The sequence below is a fragment of the Hetaerina americana genome, unplaced genomic scaffold (assembly GCF_022747635.1).
Source record: "Hetaerina americana unplaced genomic scaffold, ioHetAmer1.1.p SCAF_7, whole genome shotgun sequence".
In the NCBI taxonomy this organism is placed as follows: Eukaryota; Metazoa; Arthropoda; class Insecta; order Odonata; family Calopterygidae; genus Hetaerina; species Hetaerina americana.
The window spans coordinates 8,104,635-8,123,996 of NW_027287316.1; the positions used below are offsets into that span (position 1 = coordinate 8,104,635).

General features: G+C 42.5%; 1 protein-coding gene across 1 annotated transcript in view; it reads left to right on the forward strand.

The window, feature by feature from the left end:
* The first annotated feature begins 2,007 nt into the window (after nt 1–2,007).
* LOC139696799 (solute carrier family 35 member F3) overlaps nt 2,008–19,362 on the forward strand; it is a 153,161-nt gene continuing 135,806 nt past the window's right edge. The window contains exon 1 of the mRNA XM_071595644.1: nt 2,008–2,457. The gene's annotated coding sequence lies outside the window, so the exon portion shown is untranslated. The remainder of the gene's footprint in view (nt 2,458–19,362) is intronic.

Consider the following 19,362-nt stretch of genomic DNA (forward strand, 5'->3'; position numbering starts at 1 on the left):
GCTTATACCTGATTTGATCCGAGAAAGTTTACATATTTGTGAGAAGTATAGAGGACAGGTTTTTTTGACTAGACTATTAGACTTTTAAAGATGTAAGAATTAAAAAAATCTATAAAATGACATTATTTCCTCCTAACCACCTCAAAAGGTAGCTAGGATGAAACCTGCTTACTTTTTGAGGACTCTGTTCCTCCTCCGCTCAACCTCATTCCACTCCCCAACCCCCGCCTCAATGAATTTCTTAAGTTAAACTTTGTTTCGCCCAATCCATGTGTCTTAACTAATCATCTAACCAACCCCTCCTTTTCCAACCCAACCTCTTCCTCTCTTCTCACGGGTATATAAGCTAGATGCAACTGAATATTAAACATATTTTGGATAGCGATGTAAGAACATTGTAACTGGCCAAGAATTTTTAAAATGTATAGAAAATAAGTGTTTTTTTCAATAATTAGGTAAGATGAAGTATTAATATATAGTAGGGGAAAACAGGGTCTCCTGTGACTTTAAAAACTCAGAGAATTTAGGAACTTTTGGGTGAAAACCTGGAAAATATTTAGTTTTAAATGTTTTGGATTGTTTAGAATATCCCCCAGGCTTGCCAACCAATAATTCATGATGTGATAATAATGACTGATGGGGTTAAGCCTTCAAGTTATTGATTCATAGCACAGGAATGTTTATTCCATATATTATTCTTTTCCAGTTAAGATCTCCAGAGACAATAAAAGAAACAAAAGAGAGGCTGCTTTGAAAGTAAAATGGCTGTAGGCCAAGAAGGATAATCCTCTCCAAAGCACTAAAAAAGTAAGTTTGTTATTTTTATGAATAGGATAGTATTTAAAAAACCGCACTGCTGGCAGCAAAGTGCTGATAACTCTACTGTTGTTTTTTTTGGGATGCTGACAGTCAGAGACAGATGGATCTTTCAATTATATCCACAAATTTACAGTGTGCCATATCTGTTGAGAATTCAATTTAGCAGGTTTTTATATTAAGTTCCTTAACAGAACTACTCTGTGCTAAGTTTTTTTTACCTTTTCAATTCGTTTTTAACACCTTTCATTCTAGACATAACAGTTTCAGGTTTAACTTTGTGGAATTCCTTCATGATGAGGATAAAGAAAGAAACTTTGCACTTCCACATAAAGATTCAATACTTCACTCGACCATAGTTTTAATGCTGTGATTCACCACCTGATGATGAACAGCATCGAAACCATGGTCGTGTGACATATTAATTTTTATGTGGAAGTGCTAAGTTTCTTTCTTTACCCTCATCTTTAATTTTGTTGCTGAGAAATAACCCTTTTTTTAGAAATTTTTGTTTACTTACTGTTATAAACAATTTTCCACCAATTGAGATAATTTAATTTTTTTCAATAAAACTTAAATTTAGTCATATCTCCCTCTATCCCTTTCCCATTACAAAATGCTCACACCTTTGCTTTGATATAATCCTCCAAAATCGACCGCATTTGCGTGAAAAACAATATCTTAAAAAAATAATAATTTACCTCGGAAACACATAAAATTCAGAATCACATGACCACCTAGAAAAATAAACTGGCCTAACTTATTGATGACATGTTAATTAATGTGTAAATTTCGCACGTTAGAAGAAGGTCTTGTAATTGCATTAAGAGTGAGCTCTACCCTGCTCGCCTATTTATCCAACCTTCGGGTTCATCATTAAGACGGCTCACGCGTATACGCGGTTCGATCGATTCTTCCTCGAATGTCGACTCCAGCCGTTCGATCGAAATCGGGCAACTTCCCGCCTCCACGCCGATGTGAATTATGTGCTTCGCAGATTAACCGTCGAGAGGCGCCCGGCCACGCGCGTCTGGCCCCTCCCCCCATAGATCCACAAACACACACACATACACCGACGTACACCCCCTCCTTCCAATGAGGGGAGTGAGACCCCTCCCCCCCTTTGGTTCGCGTCGATCGCTGGCGGATCCGCGAACGGCCTAGAGGCGCCACTTGCAAGTGCGACGCGGGTTGCATCGCATCGCAGAGAGATCCCCTTGGACACCCCACATACACACACGCGAGGAGAGAGAGAGAGAGAGGGGGCACTGTTTGCCGAGAGAACTCAGGGGTGTCGCCGGCGAGAGCTCCCTGATAAAGGTCCCCGTTGCGGTTGGGAACCATTCCGAGTAGAGAAAGCGGCTGGGGGAAGGTGAGGAGGGAAAGGATTCGGTTGGGTCCGCCTCGAGAGCGCATAGGGAGGAAGTGAGATCGCCTCTCCTCTTCCGTCGGAGTGCGTGCGTGCGGGCGGGCGTGTGCGTGTGTTTTTCGAGTCGCCGTATGGATTCCCGGGTGCCATATACTCCAGGGGATTATGCGCGGGCGAAGGCGATCGCGCATGCGCGGCGAAGGGATTGAGAGGAGGAGGGAAGCGAGTCCACGGGGTGACGTAAACACCGAAGGAGCAGGGGAAAAGAACAGGTGAGTGCTCTAGTTAATATAGAAAAGGGGGTCTCTCTCTCTCTCACACTGTTTTCCTACCCCTCACTCTTGAAAAAGGTTTTGTCCCCTTCCCCCAGAGACCATTTCTTGAATCGATATTAACCCAGAAAAGGCTTTGATTGGCCCCGGGGAAATCTCGCTCCCTGCCCATTCCCACGGACTGATATCTCTCCCCCCCCCCCACAACCTCCCTCCTCTCTTGAATCATTTAGAATTCATAATGGTTCTCCTCCTTTCACAACTTCCCCCCACCCCCATCCCTTTAACACTTCGTCGAAACTGTTGAAAGTCCGTGGGATTCCATGGCAACGTCCGTTTAATGGCCAGCGGGAGAGGATCGGTCGGTGGAAATTCGAATCGTAAACACGAGCGAGTGCCGGGATTCGTTTCCGTGACGATGATCATGACAACACATCGAAATTTGATTTTCCTCCGTGATGTTTTTCCGGATAAATATTTAGTCAACGTGTCTGTCTCTTGAAAACCTAATAAGGTATGAAGTTCTCGTGTTTCTAATGTTGACGTCTCGAACAACATCTCCACTTCCAATTCACTCGTCTCCGACACTTGACGCCCGAAGAGGTCGTAGGTCAATCACGATCATTAGTGGTGCATTTGCGCTGCCATCCGCCGATTCAATTGGTCTACACTGACGAAACGTTTGAACGATTCTTTTTTTTAACTCGAAACTTTTTAGTAAATGAACTGCGTTTCCCTCGTCACGGCTGATTTTACACGTTGAAATAAAACATCAATGTTCACTCACATATGCTGAATTGAACGCACAAGTAATTTGTTCTTTCAATTACGTTTAAAGAAATTGGAGGGAGAAAACTTTTTACCTTGGATTTCCGAAACAATAAAAACTTGAGGGATTTCCTTCGCAATAAACTTTTCGATGCAATTACAACGGTCGAAAAAGCAACGCTCAATATCCGCGTGATGTCGATGTTTTTAATTACACTGGATTTTAACAAAAATGTGAGAACCATAACTGTTTTTCCTTCTTCGGAATTCTCATTACCGCAATGTATTGTTTCATGGCGTCTGTGTTGGTTTGCGAGACAAATGGCAGTCGTTAAGTGCGCGGAAGACAGTAATGGCGGCAGTAGTATTGGCACGTGACGCGTTCCAGTTGGCACAGTCTCTGTTTACAGAAACAAAAACTTTTGGGCAGGAACGCGGGACCACAAAAGGGGAAGGAGTCGAGGGTTTCGTGTCGTTCGACCGACCCCTAACTCTCCAATTCCCACGGAAAGAGTTTGCAATGTTCTTCAATGTTAATTCAAGTCAGTCGGATTGCGTCACAATGGTTTGGGAGTCCTCTCCTTCGGCTCCATTATTAACGGCCACAATTTGAATAGATGTGCATACATAATTTGCATAAGTTTCAGGAGTAAGGAAAACTAACGTCTAGAATCGCAGATAATAAAACAAAATGCCCAAAATACGCTGCTTGACTAAGTATAAAATGACGGAAAATAACTGAAATGTTGTTATTTACATAGGATTTTCTAATAATGGATTCCAACTTAGTTTTATTATCATTTGTATTTAGTATGTATGTTCATCGTAGTCCAGGGGGTAGAGCGTTTGACTACTGAGCGGATTGTCACGGGTTCGATTCCCGGGCAGGGCAATCTGGGCACCTGCAGCTCCACCCAAGCTAAAGTGATTTTTCGGGTACCAGATCTTCCTTGGAAACCATAACCGGCACAGGGAAAGGAACTGGCCTCCCCGTACCCTGCTAATGAGTGAATATCACACGCCGTCGGTCTTAGTACTGGGTGAACTCTACCATCATATACCAAACCGACCTTCGGGTTGATTTTTGTGTTTATGGTTTTTTATGGTCCATCGAATGGCGCATCAATGCCATGAAACATCACGGCGCACATATTCGGCATATTGCGAGTTAAGGACGCATAGTTTCCCTCATTCGATCTAATTTTAATAGGAGCAAATGTCGAATGATCCTTTCATTGTTCGTGTTCCTGTCTCCCCTCGATTGTTTTTCCTTCATTGCCACCCCTGGAGGGAGGGGAACGTGCTGCTCTTTGAGGGGGGCGTGCTGCGAGGTGCGCGAATCGCACCCTTCCGCCTCGTCGCTACCTCACCGCTCGAGGTCAGGGTTCTCGGGGTAAGTGGGTTGGGTAGGTGGGGGGGTGAGTTGCCCCTTACCCTTGGTGGGTCGGTCCGGGGAAAAGGTGGGAGAATCCGAAAGGCGGCCCCCCTCCTCCGGGGGGCCGCCTGTCGCAGACACGCACTAGGATGCTGCCGCCGTCGTGCACTGACCCCTGACCCCAGCGGAAGGGGCCTTTCCTCGCGGCGAGCGTCGTACCCGCGAATGCTTTCCCTTCGGCGACATACCAATTCGCCGATTACCAAGACGGACGAGGACAGATTTGGAAGCGCGTCGCCGACGAAAAATGCTATTGCAACGGACGATATCGAGGTATGACATGTTATAGGAGGAAAGTCTCCTACTAAAATTTCCATCACAAGCACAAATAAATCGACAAAATAATGATGTTTTTTAACTGCTCTCTTCACACTGGCGCCAAAACTTCTAGTTGTATTTCCCAGGATAACTAATATTTCTACAATTTAGGAGTATTTAATTAACGGTAACGACCAAGGAAATCAGTAGAAAGCATAGAGATTAAATATATGGAATATCTATTGACCCCAGATGAGTACATTAGGAGTAACCCCTCGGGGGTCCTTCCCCCACACCCCTTGTTCACAAAAATTCCTCATCCACCCCTTGGCAGATCACACGGCAAAACGTATTCCGGCGCACGAACGACATCGAGTCCGGAATCCGTTCGTTCCCTCCATCGAAGAAGACATAACTCCGCGACATTAGAAATTGCACTCCCGCACCGCCCGCGATATGCCATCACAGAGACGGGATTTCGCGTAAGGTTGGAAGCCGGTCGACGTCACCCCGGGCTTGGCTTTCTCAAAAGCTGCTACGTCGATTTTACAAGTCCTCTGAAAACAATCTCAAAAGTTTTATCAAAAAAACTTGTAAATTCACACACTGTGTAATGCAAACAATTTTAAATGCTACGCCATTTCATTACCATCTGCAGACTCTGTATGTACAGAATTCGTACGAGGACTTGGGTCAACTGACCAACTTGAAGCCTTCAGGATCGAGCACCCCCCCCCCCCCCGGCTGCTCATACTTGCCTCCTCGTGGTAAATGCAATGCTAAGGGTTTCTGAGAAAAATAAAACTTGATTGGTAATGTTTGCCCTTAACTTTTTTTCCTGTTTCAACCTAAAAAAATCTCATTAATAGGTGGTCGTGGATCTTCAATGAAATCTCATTACATGTAGTTTTAGGTTTAACTTTGTGGAATTCCTTCATTATAAGGGTAAAAAAGAAACTTTATGCTTCCGCAATAAAGATTTTAATATTTCACGGCCATGGTTTCGATGCTGCGCATCGTCATCAGGTTACATACATCAACATTTTCCAACTTTTATAGTCTGGCTCCAAGATGGGGGGAGTAGGGGAGAGGAGAGGGGGCTCCCGTTCCCCCCTCCTAAAATTCTTAAAAGACTCCAATATATCTTTCCGCACCAACCCTACCCCCACCACGGCAGTGATGATCATCGACCGTCCCTTTATAAAGGTCAAACCATTTAAGAACAACACTATCCCCCTAATTAAATGTAGGACACAATGTGTCTGTTTTTTTTCCACCGCTATTTCTAAGAGTGGTGGAGTGTTACCTTGCGCTCTTCATTTAGCGATCATTTAATTAATATACATTTCCACAAATTTGAGCGGGTAACCTTCCAATGCATAGCCTCGCCCTCTCCTGGACCACTAATAGGCTGCTGCACCTATACTCAACTTAGCCCTTCTCCCTTACTCCCCCTACCGTACCCCCTCTTCTCTCCCATACTCCCCCCCTCTTGTAGCCAGACTGTATAAGTTGAAATAAGTTGAAAAATGTTGATGTATGTTACCTGATGATACGCAGCATCGAAACTATGGTCATGAAATATTAAAATCTTTATTGCGGAAGCGTAAAGTTTCTTCCTTTACCCTCATCACATCTGATTAATGTCTTTAACGAATTTCACGAGGGAATCTCAGGCATCGTTTTCGATCGCGTTCAGCACGCGTCTATCCCAAAAATCATCGGATCCATGACCCAGTGGACTTCACACTTACGAGGATAAACTATTTGCTACCATATTCATATTCACGTTATTCGCAAAAGAATAAAAACAAATATGGATTGGCTGGACATGTAAACGATGGAAATGGTTGAATTGAACTTTTAGATTTCCTTCCGAGTTAGCTTGGTGTATCATCTTCTCAGGTTGAATAACTGATCGTAGCACTTTTCCACTTGATGAAATTTATTTTACGACCGGGCTTCGATTATTTACACCATCATCGATGATGATGATGTAATACATCGAAACCAGGTCGTAAAATAAATGTTATATAAGTGGAAAATTACTTTGATCAGTTATTCATTAAGTTCGACTTTCACCACATCACGCATGAAGCTACTCAATTTGATCTTCTGAGGTTTTGGGAGGCACAAGTGGGAGATTTAAAGGTTATCGATGCGCAGATTTCTTTCTGCAAGTGTTGTGTGACCTTGGCTAATAAAAATACCACTCGAACAGCCATTTACCACGCCGCTCAAGGGTGAAGGGTGAGGGGGAGGGGGCAAAGTGACTAAGTCACGCCAACGAATGCCGTAATAGGGTCAAATCACACATTTACTGACCTTAACGCCATTTGCATTTATTACCTTACATCTTGAACACTTGTAGGTTGAATTAATGGGGAAAGAAATCATATTCCATCTTTGAGCAAAGTCGTGTTTTTTTTCAATCCCGTCCCACGAACCGTTTTCGAGATATCGCCATTTAATTCAAGAGTCATCAGTAAAGCACGCAAAGTTTGAAATATCTCCTGACTTATCAACGTTGTCAGCTTATCTGGGAACTATCTCGACATGGGATTGAATGACTTTCGACAATTCTATTATTTTAATCAAATAACCATGTTTCGTGTAAACACATAATCTTATTGATTGCTTCGGCAATTTCTCTCTTTAAACGTAATAAGTAAATACTCTGACAATCACGTGGCAGCTAATCACAATAATCAGCAAGAAACGGAGTGTCAACGAATAAAAGTGCATGTCTGCAGAAGAAGGAGTCCAGCACCGCGCACCACGTCCTATATGCTCGCGTGAAAAACGTGGCGTGCTTCCACATACACAAAAAAAAGAGATTCAAACTTCAGTCTCAAACAACTTGTCCACATGAAAAAACGATTATATATTTCATGAATTAGGACTTAAAGGAACTTTAAAAGATTCCTTTACGAAACTTCAAATTGTTGAAAGTACAAGGTCTTTCCCAAAAGTAGTAGGTTTGTGTCAAAAAATTTAATGCCACAATTGATACATTCACTCAAAAGTCTTCAAAGTAGCAACCTTGTGCGACCACGCACCGCTGCCAGCGGGTTTATCACACCTCGTGCGCCTTCTGGAAGGCGGCGCCCGCAATGCAGCTAAGCTCCCTCGTCACGGCCTGTTGTAACGCTTCCAGTGAGCCGTGGTGACGTCCTTCCAGCTCAGATTTAAGGCGGGGGAAGAGGAATAAGTTTGGCGACACAACGTCAGGGCTCTAGGGTGGCTGAGGCAGGGTCGACAAGTTCTTGGCAGATCCGCGCGCGAGTTTCCTTTTGTTCGTCCGGGGGCACCCGCGGCACCAACTTCGCACACACCTTTCTCACGCCCATGGTTTCGGTCACACATCACTTTTAGGGATTCCAAGTTCATCAGAAACCATGCGAATATTTAATCTGCGATCCCTGTCTAACAAAGCCTCAACTCTTGTAAGATTTTCGTCCCTTCTTCAGTTCGAAAGGCGTCCTGAACGTTCTGTGTCTTCAACATCTTCTCTAACCTCTCGAAAAAACTTGTGCGACTGAAAAACATCCAATCTACCCGTGGCGTTATCACCATAAGCTGCCTTGAGCATGCGATGAGTCTCTTTTTCGGTTTTGCCCAGTTTCACGGAAAATTTGATGTCGTAGCGCTGTTCCCATAATCGGTTCATGACGGAACGTAACGAGATCACGTTATGAGGTTTCGCAAATGAACGATCCGTACTCGAATAAGGCTGGGAGCCAACTACCACCGGTCTCCAGCCTTTTCAGATTCCCCTCCCTCGAACCCAGCCTGAGAAACCGCCGCCCGTTTATCCGGGAAAAATTAAGTCATACTGCGACATACCTTTTATGTACAATTTGTTATGCCTGGGAACCTTGATGGATTCGTACGAATTGTAATTTCTATCACGAGTCCCAATTAATCCGCTACCTCAACAATTAGGGCGCCTGTAAAACAAAACTTCGACCGATCGTATCGAGTGAAATAACGTCCATTATACTGTCGTGTTCCAAACGTTAACAATCGACTATGCTTCAGGCACATGGCCGCGAGGTGTAAAGTTTGACAACACGCTCCCGAAAATGACAAGGAAGCTTTGTGCGGGAATCCACCCAAACCCGAAGTCCATTCTTGTCTGCAGACAATCCAATGGGAAGTGGGTTTTAAGAAGTATGCGAAGTTGTGAAAGCGACTGCTGACTCGTACTTAAAACCACTCGATCCTAAAACAGTGTGAACCATCGGAGTAAACTTGTAGCCGTGCAGTCAATGTTTCACGGCGTGTTTGAAGCCAATCGCCATCTTCCAGCTATGCTTCCTTCGAGGCGAACGGAACGATGCTTGGGAGTGCTCTGGGTGCGGGGCGCGTGCGTCCGTCCCAATATCGATGCAAAATTACATGCGGGCGTTTAATCCCCGGTTCATTAAAATATCAACACAACGATAACCAATTTTAAGATCGATCATATTTCTGGTTCAAGTTTCAAATGAATTAGGTAAGCTTTCGTAAGTTTGTTAAATAATACTAATTTAAATTTCGTTCAACAAATTCAAATTCAAAATTCGTGGGTACAGCAATGTACGAGGGTAGGCTGTAGAGTAATGCACACATGTTTGTATGTAGAGCGCAAACAAAAACAAATAGCAAGATCGGTCAAAGAGTACATTAAAGCACAATTCTTAAGTTTCAAAATCATTTCAAGTATTTATTTTTGAACATAGCCACCATTAAGGCTAACACATTTCTCCCAACGTGTAACAAGTTTTTTCATTCCGTCACTGAAAAACTCTTCCGACTTTTCTCGAATCCAGGACTTGAAAGCTGCCTTCACCTGATCGTCCGAGGTGTGTAATAAATACCCTTGAGGTGTCTCTTGAGTTGAGGAAAAAAAATCGCAAGGCGCAAGATCGGGGGGGAATAATGAGGGTGTGGAATCGGTTCAAATTTAAGGTTTCGCTGAGCCTCTCCAGTTGCGCGCGATGTGTGTGGACGAGCGTTGTCATGTTGCAAGATTATTGGCGCCAGGCTGCCTTTAACTCGACAAACTCGACGTCGGAGGTGTTTTAGAGCCTGTATATACTGAAAATAATTTACCACTACCGTTCGTTCGTATGTATGTCTCGTATGTATCGCACGGCTATAGCATAAGAGAATCCTATATTTTAATATGGATTATTTCCTTTAAACAGAACGTATCTTCGTAACAGGGAAACTTAAACTGATCATTTTGAATTGAATACCTTATATTTGCATGAGTACATTCGACTTAATATTCGTTGCATTGGTATATCCACCTGGAATACCAAATGTTGTTAGCTATTGCGGTATTTTTTCATGGATTGTGCTGTTCTTATGGGCTGGAGGTAATATGTCACTACTACGGGGCACTAACTCGACCAACCTCAGTTGTGTGAGGGAGAGAGATGGGAAGTTGTGGGATAGAAAGGGCAAAGGGGATGGGTCCCCGGGTGACTGAGATTCGGCCGCTGTTGCAGTTGAACCGTAGACCTTTCGACGGGATTAGCCGCGAGAATCCTCCACTGTGAACCTGTAAACTCATTGGCTCGCACACTTGTAAACTTCTTGTTAGTCGACGGGCGAACTCTGCTGGTTATGCGGACCATTGTTGAACGGCTTCGTTTGCGTACCCTTCGGGGATTTAGCGAGCATGGGAACGGCTTCCCTTGGTCAGCCCAACGCGCCAACCCTTCGGGTCCAACACGCCAATCCTTCGGGTCCAACACGCTTCCTAACTAAGCTGACCAAACGTCCCACTGTGACGCAACGTTTCCCTCTTAACATTGCCATCGGTCGATTCTCTATAGCCTACATGTAGTCAGAAAAATGGAAAATATCTTCCATATACCTTTACATATTACGAAGTTATGAATACAAAATTTACAAATTCAATTCATTAGTGGATAGTGAAACCTATGTAAAAAATACATGACATTAACTAGATATCTATCGCATTACTAAACTTTTCAGCCTAATAGGCCCCGCTAGGCTACTCTTGAGTTTTGACGCTGTTTTTTTAAAACAAAATCGGCGGACATTTCAAACTTTTTTAGTTATTGCAACAACCATTATACGAGGGTAAAGTGAAAAGTTCTCGGACTGGCAATGAAAGAATGCGAGTTTCAGTTTAGAAAAATATTTCATTTATCAACATAATCTCCTTTGACTTCAACACACTTGGTACAGCGTTTCTCTAACATTAGTATTCCTTCCCGGAAGAGAGTCTGGAATGCTGTGAAAAGATCCATCTACGGCCCTCTCAGCTTCTTCATCGGACTCGAAGCCTTCCCATAAACAAATGTCTTCAAGTTTAGGAACAGATGGAAGTCTGAGGGTACTAAATCAGGAGAATAGGGGGGATGACCGAGCAAATTGTACCCCAAATCCCGTTGTTTTCCCATCCCCAACGCACCTTTGTGAGCAAGTTGTTCTAGGGAAAGATGATTTTTCTCTTCTTCAAGGCAGGCCTTTTCTCGCGAATTTTGGCGCCCAGCTCGTCAAGAAGGTTGGAGTAACATTCGCCTGTTAATTGCCCTGCCTTTTTCAAGGTAATCAATTAACAGTATCACTTTCGTATCTCAAAACACACTGGCTTACCAGCAGATTTCGACTTTCGACTTCGCTTTCTTTGGCGCTGAACCTCCGGCTTCCACCCTCTGTTTCGACTGCTGTTTCATTTCTGGCGTTTAAGTTTGGACCCATATCTCATCCATGGTGACAAATCGGCGCACAATATCGGTCCGTTAATCTCTTGAATTGGTCCAAACATTGTTACGACAATCGTTTGCGCATTCGCTTTCGGCATTCAGTAAATGCGGCACCCACTTTCCGCAGAGCTTTTGCATCCCTAATTGTTTGTACAAGACGTTTTGCACCCTTTCTTCCGATATCCTCCGCACGGCCTTTTAGCTATCTCACACTCACATTCACTCGCCAATCGTCCAACACAACACATCGTGCACCTTTTCGATGGTTTCGTCCACTGTGGTTGCGGTTTTTGGCCCTCCTTCACGTGGGTCATATTCTAAGGATGTGCGACCACGTTCAAATTCAGTTGTCCACTTTTCAACGGTTGACGTTGAAGGAGCAGAGTCCCCGTACATTTTTGTCAACTTCGGATGAATTTTCTTTGGGCTTAATCCATCCAAAACGAAGAACGTTATGACCGCACGAAATTCAAGTTTTTCCATTTTAACAAAAAACACGACATACGTCTACTGCAACAATACGTGTAAACAAACTACTCGAGAGAACAAGTTGAAACTTGTCTTACGAACTAATGACACGTGCACCCATGCAGGAATTATAAATATTCGATGATTGGAACGCCATCTCTCTGTCAGGCCGAGAACTTTTCACTTTATCCTCGTATTATCAATCTTTTAAATTCACTCAAAAAATTTCACGTAATTTCAATCATACCTCAGATGACACTCATGCCTCTCCACTTTCAAATGCATTCCCACACGTTCAATATCCTTGGTGCCCACGTCCAGTGCAACTGCAGGTTTCCTTTAGGTTGCTTATTGACTCTCGTTTTGTCATTTTTTGCTTAGTTTACGTAGATATGAAATATATATGCAGCAGTAATATAGTTGTGTGTGAGTATAACGGAAATAAATGATGCAGACCTCTTTACACGAGCATGACCAAGTAATATAATGATAAAATAACGATAGGTGTCCATCGAGTGGCGAAAGTGAACACGCGCAGCGTGAAAATTCAATTCAAAATTACTCGGAGTGTAAAAATATGCCATCTTCGTTCCGCATTAAAATCCACATTTTTCCCGAGAAAATTCCAGCCTCAACGGAAAAGGTTTGAATGATCTACAAAAATCACGTGCGACCGTCCAGAGGTATGTGATACATAGGTCTACGCGAAACAATGAATACCACTGACACACGTACGATGTGTGTTCATAAAGTAACGGGAATTTTTAAATTTAGCGGGTTTGGAGTGTCCGATTTTTAATTTTTTTATTAGGTTGGTATACATGCCCATAAATTATGATAACATTTTCAGCTGCATTCATTGTTTATACTTTGCCTGTGGCGGCAGCCGCCACGTTTAGGTTAGACGTGTTTTTATCAACTCCGCAATTTTCGTTTGTTAAAAAAGAAATGGATCAAAGAATTTGTATCGAGCCTTAGTTTCGACGTCATATCCGTGAACCCATGTTTCGTCACCTGTTACTATAACACGTTTCAGTGATTTTGCATCATCGCCGTTGACTTCATTTAGTGACTCCATTGAGCAGCTTCCATTCGCCGGTGTTTTTATTCAAAATTCAACAATTTTTGGACAAATTTTGCTGTCACGCGTTTCATACCCAAAGCATTCGAAAATACTTCATGGCATGATCCAATCGACATACGTGCCAACATCGTCAGCGACTTCTCTGATTGTGTTTCGGCGATCATTTCATAACCATTTCTTTCGCTTTTTCTTTCACGTTTTTATCATTTTTTTATCATTTTTTATCGTTTGTCATCTTCAAATTCTTCACAGCCATCTTGACAACGCTTATACCACTCGTTAAACTCTTTGTTAACTCATTGCAGACTCACCATAGGCCTTTTTTAACATTTCACACACTTAGTTACTCTTCATTTCATTTTTTACTCAAAATTTGATACAAATTCTTTGATCCATTCTTTTTAACAAACGAAAATCCCCGAGCTCATAAAAACACGTCTAACCTAAACGCGGTGGCTGCCGCCACAGACAAAGCATAAACAATCAATTCAGAGATGAAAATTCAATCATACTTTAGGGGCATGTATACCAACATAATAGAAACAAAATTACAATCGGACTCTCTAAACCCGCGAAATTAAAAAATTCCCGTTACTTTCTGAACACACCTCGCATAGTAACCAAGGAGAGCAGGAGGATTCACACCGCATTGTTACAAACCATAAAGATTTCCGGATCATTCTTTTGATCGAAGTAGGAACAAACTGGATAACGGGTCATCGCTGGTTGTGAGACTGCGCGCACGGAAATTCTTTTTTGTTGCCACTAAAAATATGTTGCGGATTTTTAGTGGCAAATCGCCTGGCTCAGTAGTATACCTAGTATATGGCCCCTGGAGCTCAACCGAATTACCGAACCTAACTGTAGCCAAAGGGAGGGGGAGGTTTGTTGATTTAGCAAAATTTCGTTAGTGTGATGTTACTTGGTCTCTTGTTTTATACGACATGATATTTAACACGTCGGCATATTATTAGCCTACTTCGAAACTTTAAAGTGAAAATGGTGGATGTTTCCCACCTCTCATTAGAACGCTCTTTTAGTAGTAATGTAATTGGGTAGTTTGTTCATTCAATTCTTCACTCCGGCAGTAGGCGTCATCTCGCTCGAGTGACGACGAAGTACAAATGCGTGGGAACAGCGTGCTCACTAGAAAACGCCGAGGAGGTGGGGTTGGAGGGGGGAGAAAGAACTCATCAAACATAACGTCCATGCGGGTTGAGAAAGGCTTCGCCCTTACAGGTAGGGGCGGAACGACGCATGAATTTTGCGGCCAGATTGAATTGCCTCGGAAAATATATTAAATAAATTGGTCTTGGTATACGTTATTGATGTCAATCCATCATTGATGGCTATTTGTCTTATTAATTCTCGACCCTTTTGGATGTATGATTCAGACTTTTTGGGAAAATAATACATGTTATTAAGATTGAGTAATTTTGATATGGAACTTTCGTGTGCGTCGAAAGCCGAGTCGTTTTAAATTGAAATATATTTCTACCTAATTACATGGTACCTTATTTATTCAATAGATTCAGGCGAGATGTAGTAGAGGTTCGCCATTATGTGAAAAAAATTTGCACTTTTCCAAAGATTTATTAGTAACGTACAACGCGTTTCAGTTCATCGAACAATCTTCAAGTACAAGGTGTCTTGTGCCTTGTGGAAAAGTGTGAATGTTTTTTCTCATGCATGGTACATTGCAAGCCACCACCGCAATGATTGGCTGGGGGTTGAATCAAACAAAAGGCATGCAACGTATAAATTTATTTTTAATTGCAGTAAACATGTAAAATAATTCAGATAATATGGATCATGATCTTTACACGTACACGTAATTCGGTATCCAAGTACGATGTAGTAGTTCTCTTCGCGTAAGAGATGAGCTGTCAATAAAAATAAGAACAATTAGCTAAGATTAGATGAAATAATGGCAACATAAGAGGTTATTTTGAATGAAAACAAGCTTTTTTTCCCCGGGCGCAGTCTTTTGCAGTTATCCTGATCTCTTATGGTTCGCGGACAAAATATGTTAAATATGCCGGCTCTACAACTGATTTATCCCAATGTACTGCGATGGGACTATTAATACACTTTTAACATCATCACTAAAGAGACCTCTTTCCATTTCATGCAAGAGGTTTAACCTGTAATTTAACTTTCGTTCCGTGAGCGATTCCTAATTCCTCTTAATAATTTTGAACACGCCTCTCAGTTTATCAAAACAATGCTTTACAAATCTAGCTCCTCTACGCTGCACGCGATGCAATTCGGAAATCAGTCCAACTTCGTGAGGATCCCATATACTTCCAGCATATTCTGAAAGAGATCTAACGAGCGAAATATGACATTTCTCTTTCGTCATTTTCATTGCATTTACAAATTACTCTTCTAATAAATCCTAATTTTTTGTTAGCTTGTCCACATATTCCCCGTATCTGTTTCACCCAGGAGAGGTCACGAGCGAGGGTTACGCCAAGGTATTTAATCTAGTCTACAAATTCCATGTTGGTGTTCCTGATGCGGCAGGCGCTCAGGAGGGAGTTGATCTTATTCTAAAAAATCATCACTAAAAGTTTAATTCCGATTGCCATCTGGTGCAACCAATTCTTTTCATCGTCACCCCCGTCTTTAAATCAGGTCTGTGGATGGTCAGGCTTAAGTTAACCTGTGAGACAAGGGATTTATGAAGCCATGTTTGAATGCATTACGCAAACATCGTGATAGTTTGATTAAAAATTGGCAATTTTCTACAAAATAAAATTTAACACGGCCGGTTTCCATGCAAATACTACCTTGATCAAAAAGTTCCCGGAATAACCACCGTGTGGCGCTCCCATCGTTCCGATTTGAGTTCTGTTTTTTTGTTAAATTGGTACATCTGTTGTTGATATTCCCTTTAAATCTTAGTGTCATAACTTGACATTTGCAAAAGTTACGTAGCCAAGAGTACATCTATCTCTGTGTGTGTTGGCGATTTTTTACAATTTCAGAAATGGATTTAAATTTGCAACAACGAACTTGTATTAAATTTTGCGTAAAAAACGGATTTAGTGGCGCACGGACGTTGGAAATGCTGGAAAAGTGTTTCGGCAACGATTCTCTAAAAAAAACGGTCGTTTACCAGTGGCACGAGCGGTTCAGAAGTGGTCGTGAGTCAATCGAAGATGATGAACGCAGTGGCAGACCATCGACATCGAAAGTCGGTGAAAAAATTGATAAAGTAAAAGAAATGTTGGTCAATAACCGCAAATTAACCATCAGAGAAATAGCGGAGGACTTGAACATTGCCTATGGATCCGCCCAAGACATTGTGGTTAATGATTTGGGTTTCCGTCGTGTAGCAGCAAAGTTGGTGCCAAAAGACCTCAATTTCATGCAAAAAAGAGACCGTGTTGACGTCGCAAAAGACATGATTTGCGAGGCTGAATCTGATCCCACATTCATCAAAAGGATCATTACTGGAGACGAGACGTGGGTTTATGAGTACGACACGCAATCCAGACATCAGGCAAGTGAATGGCGTTCACCAAATGAGCCGAGACCAAAAAAACCACGTCGTTTTCAGTCAAAAAAGAAGGCAATGCTGACGGTTTTCATGGATTACAACGGTGTAGTGCATCATGAATTTTTGCCAGAAGGCCAGGCAGTAAACAAAGAGTATTATTTGGGCGTTATGAGATGTTTGCGTGAAGCAATTCGCCGAAAGAGACCAGAAATGTGGGCAGAAAACTCGTGGATTTTGCACCATGATAACGCACCGTCGCACAGTGCTATCATTATTCGTAATTTTTTGACGAAAAATACAACAAATACCATCCAACAGCCACCGAATTCACCTGATTTGGCTCCCTGTGACTTCTTTCTGTTCAATCGAGTTAAAAAACCATTACGGGGAACGCGTTTTAGCAGCCGAGAGGAAGTAATGGAAAAATCGCAGGAAGCACTGATGGACATACCGAAAACCGAATATAAAAAATGTTTCGAGGATTGGATCAAGCGCTGGCATAAGTGTGTTGCAGTCGATGGGGATTACTTTGAAGGGGACAATATAGATTTAGATGAATAAACTTGTATTTTTAATTTTCTGAATAAATTCCGGGAAATTTTTGATCAAGGTAGTACATCGTCATCAGGTTCACCTGATGATGATGTAGTCACATTAAAATCGGTCGTAATAAATTTTATTTTGTGGAAAATTGCCAATTTTCAATCAAACATGATATTCCACCGTATTACGCCGGAAACGTCTCCTTTTAATCGTGATAGTTATTCGATGAATATCTATGAAAACTAATTACGACGTCACCTCAACTATGTATGTGTGTCACATACCTGCATACCTCGCGACAGCGCGGAAACGTGGTCACTGAGAGTAGGATGATAGACGTAGAATGGAGGCAGATTGGTGGGTGCGGAGTAACCATTTATACAGATCATATAATTCCCAATGATTCTGCCCACCATTTTTCACACAAATATGCAGCCTTACACTCGATGAGTTGACGTAATTGTGGTAGGAGTCTAAACTGGCAGTTTGACCCAGTCCACAGGCAGAGAATATCATCAATGAAGTGGAACCAATGCACCGCACTTTTTCCTCATGTTTATTGGCAGTATTTAAAAGATGTTATTCGCTAGGAGGGGGGAAAGTCAGGTCGTAGTGTGGACGTGGGCCCCCTGCCTAGTCCGGGACTAGAGCACCTTGTCGTACGCAGAGATAAATTAGCGAACACTTCAAGTTGGTGGGGGTAAGCATTGCGCGACTCGAAAGCCTCACACTTTTGAAGTTGAGAGGATAAGCGCAGAGCCTTCTGAGACGTGGTTGTGGGGAAGGATGGAAAAAATAAAAGGGACGGAAGGAAATCTGAATGGATAAGGGACGACGTTTGCTGCGATCCATTCAATTTTTCTCCACAATCGGGAAGCGAATCTCTTCCCACATTCTTCGCCGTCGCCACCAACTCGAGACAATGCGCTCCAGGTCCCCTTCCCTCCAGGGCAGCGTGTCTCCCCCCACCCCTCTCCCGTTCTCCATCCCTCGGAGTTCTCGGAATGGGGTCGATGATTCCATCCAGGGGCGGCGTGCCCGTCGCCCCTGGCTCCCAAGGTCGCGTCCGCAGCAACGTACACGGGGGCGAATGGGTCTCGAGCCATTAAGCCGCCCCTGCCTCGCCGACTGGACCACCGCGGATACCATTCATCGCAAAAACCCTTTACATTCCACGGTTCTCCCTTCCAGTCGATAGTCGTCGCTTTGCCCGCGGCGCCCGCGAATTGCGTGCGTAGAGGCTTCGAGGTCAGTATCCCTAGGACTGGAACGCGTTGAACCTAAGGGGAAACATTTATAGGCACGTAATGAGATACTGCAGTATATATTGGGGTGTGACAGAGAAAATTTAATTACGCAATCTCATTCGGGACAAAAAAAGAAATTGAAATTGCAGAATTACTCCTTATTACGGGTAGAGGATGTTTCTCATGCATAGTAAGTGTGAGAGGCTTACTAAAAAATTAAGGCGTCAATTTCATAATATTTTAAAACTACATCTCGTACTTTTGACTTTCTTAGCACAAGAAAAAAAATTATTCCAGTACGCATAGATAGATCGTAAACGATAATTAGGAGTATATTGGGCACAGAATGAGTATTACGAACGAAAGTGATGACTTAAATTATTACCCATTATTTATGCAAATTTAAATTGAATGAAGTAAAGGGCTACACATAGTACAGCGTTTACATGTATGTATTGTACGACATTCACGTACTCATGAATTACCTAGGGAGTATTGTCATCAAATATATCTTCCCCCTAAGTTACCTCATGTAATAATAAACGAACTATGACTATATGACTGAATTCAATTGCATATGAACTTAGTGAACATTATAAAATTCGCTACGAAAACCATATTAGTACATTTCACGCCATTGCCACTATAAACCACGGAAGGGCATCACTGATAGTTTAGAAAAGAACCTGCACTTCGTAATTAAAAGCACTCTCTTCTCCACCCGTAAGGCAATGCCAATTGGTAAAAAATTCACAGCATTTTTCACGTCTATCGCACATTGTATTGGCTTGATTAGGATCATTTATCGATATGTTTTTTTTTAAATATACGTAAATGACTGGTGAGAGAAATGAAACTTTATAGAAAAT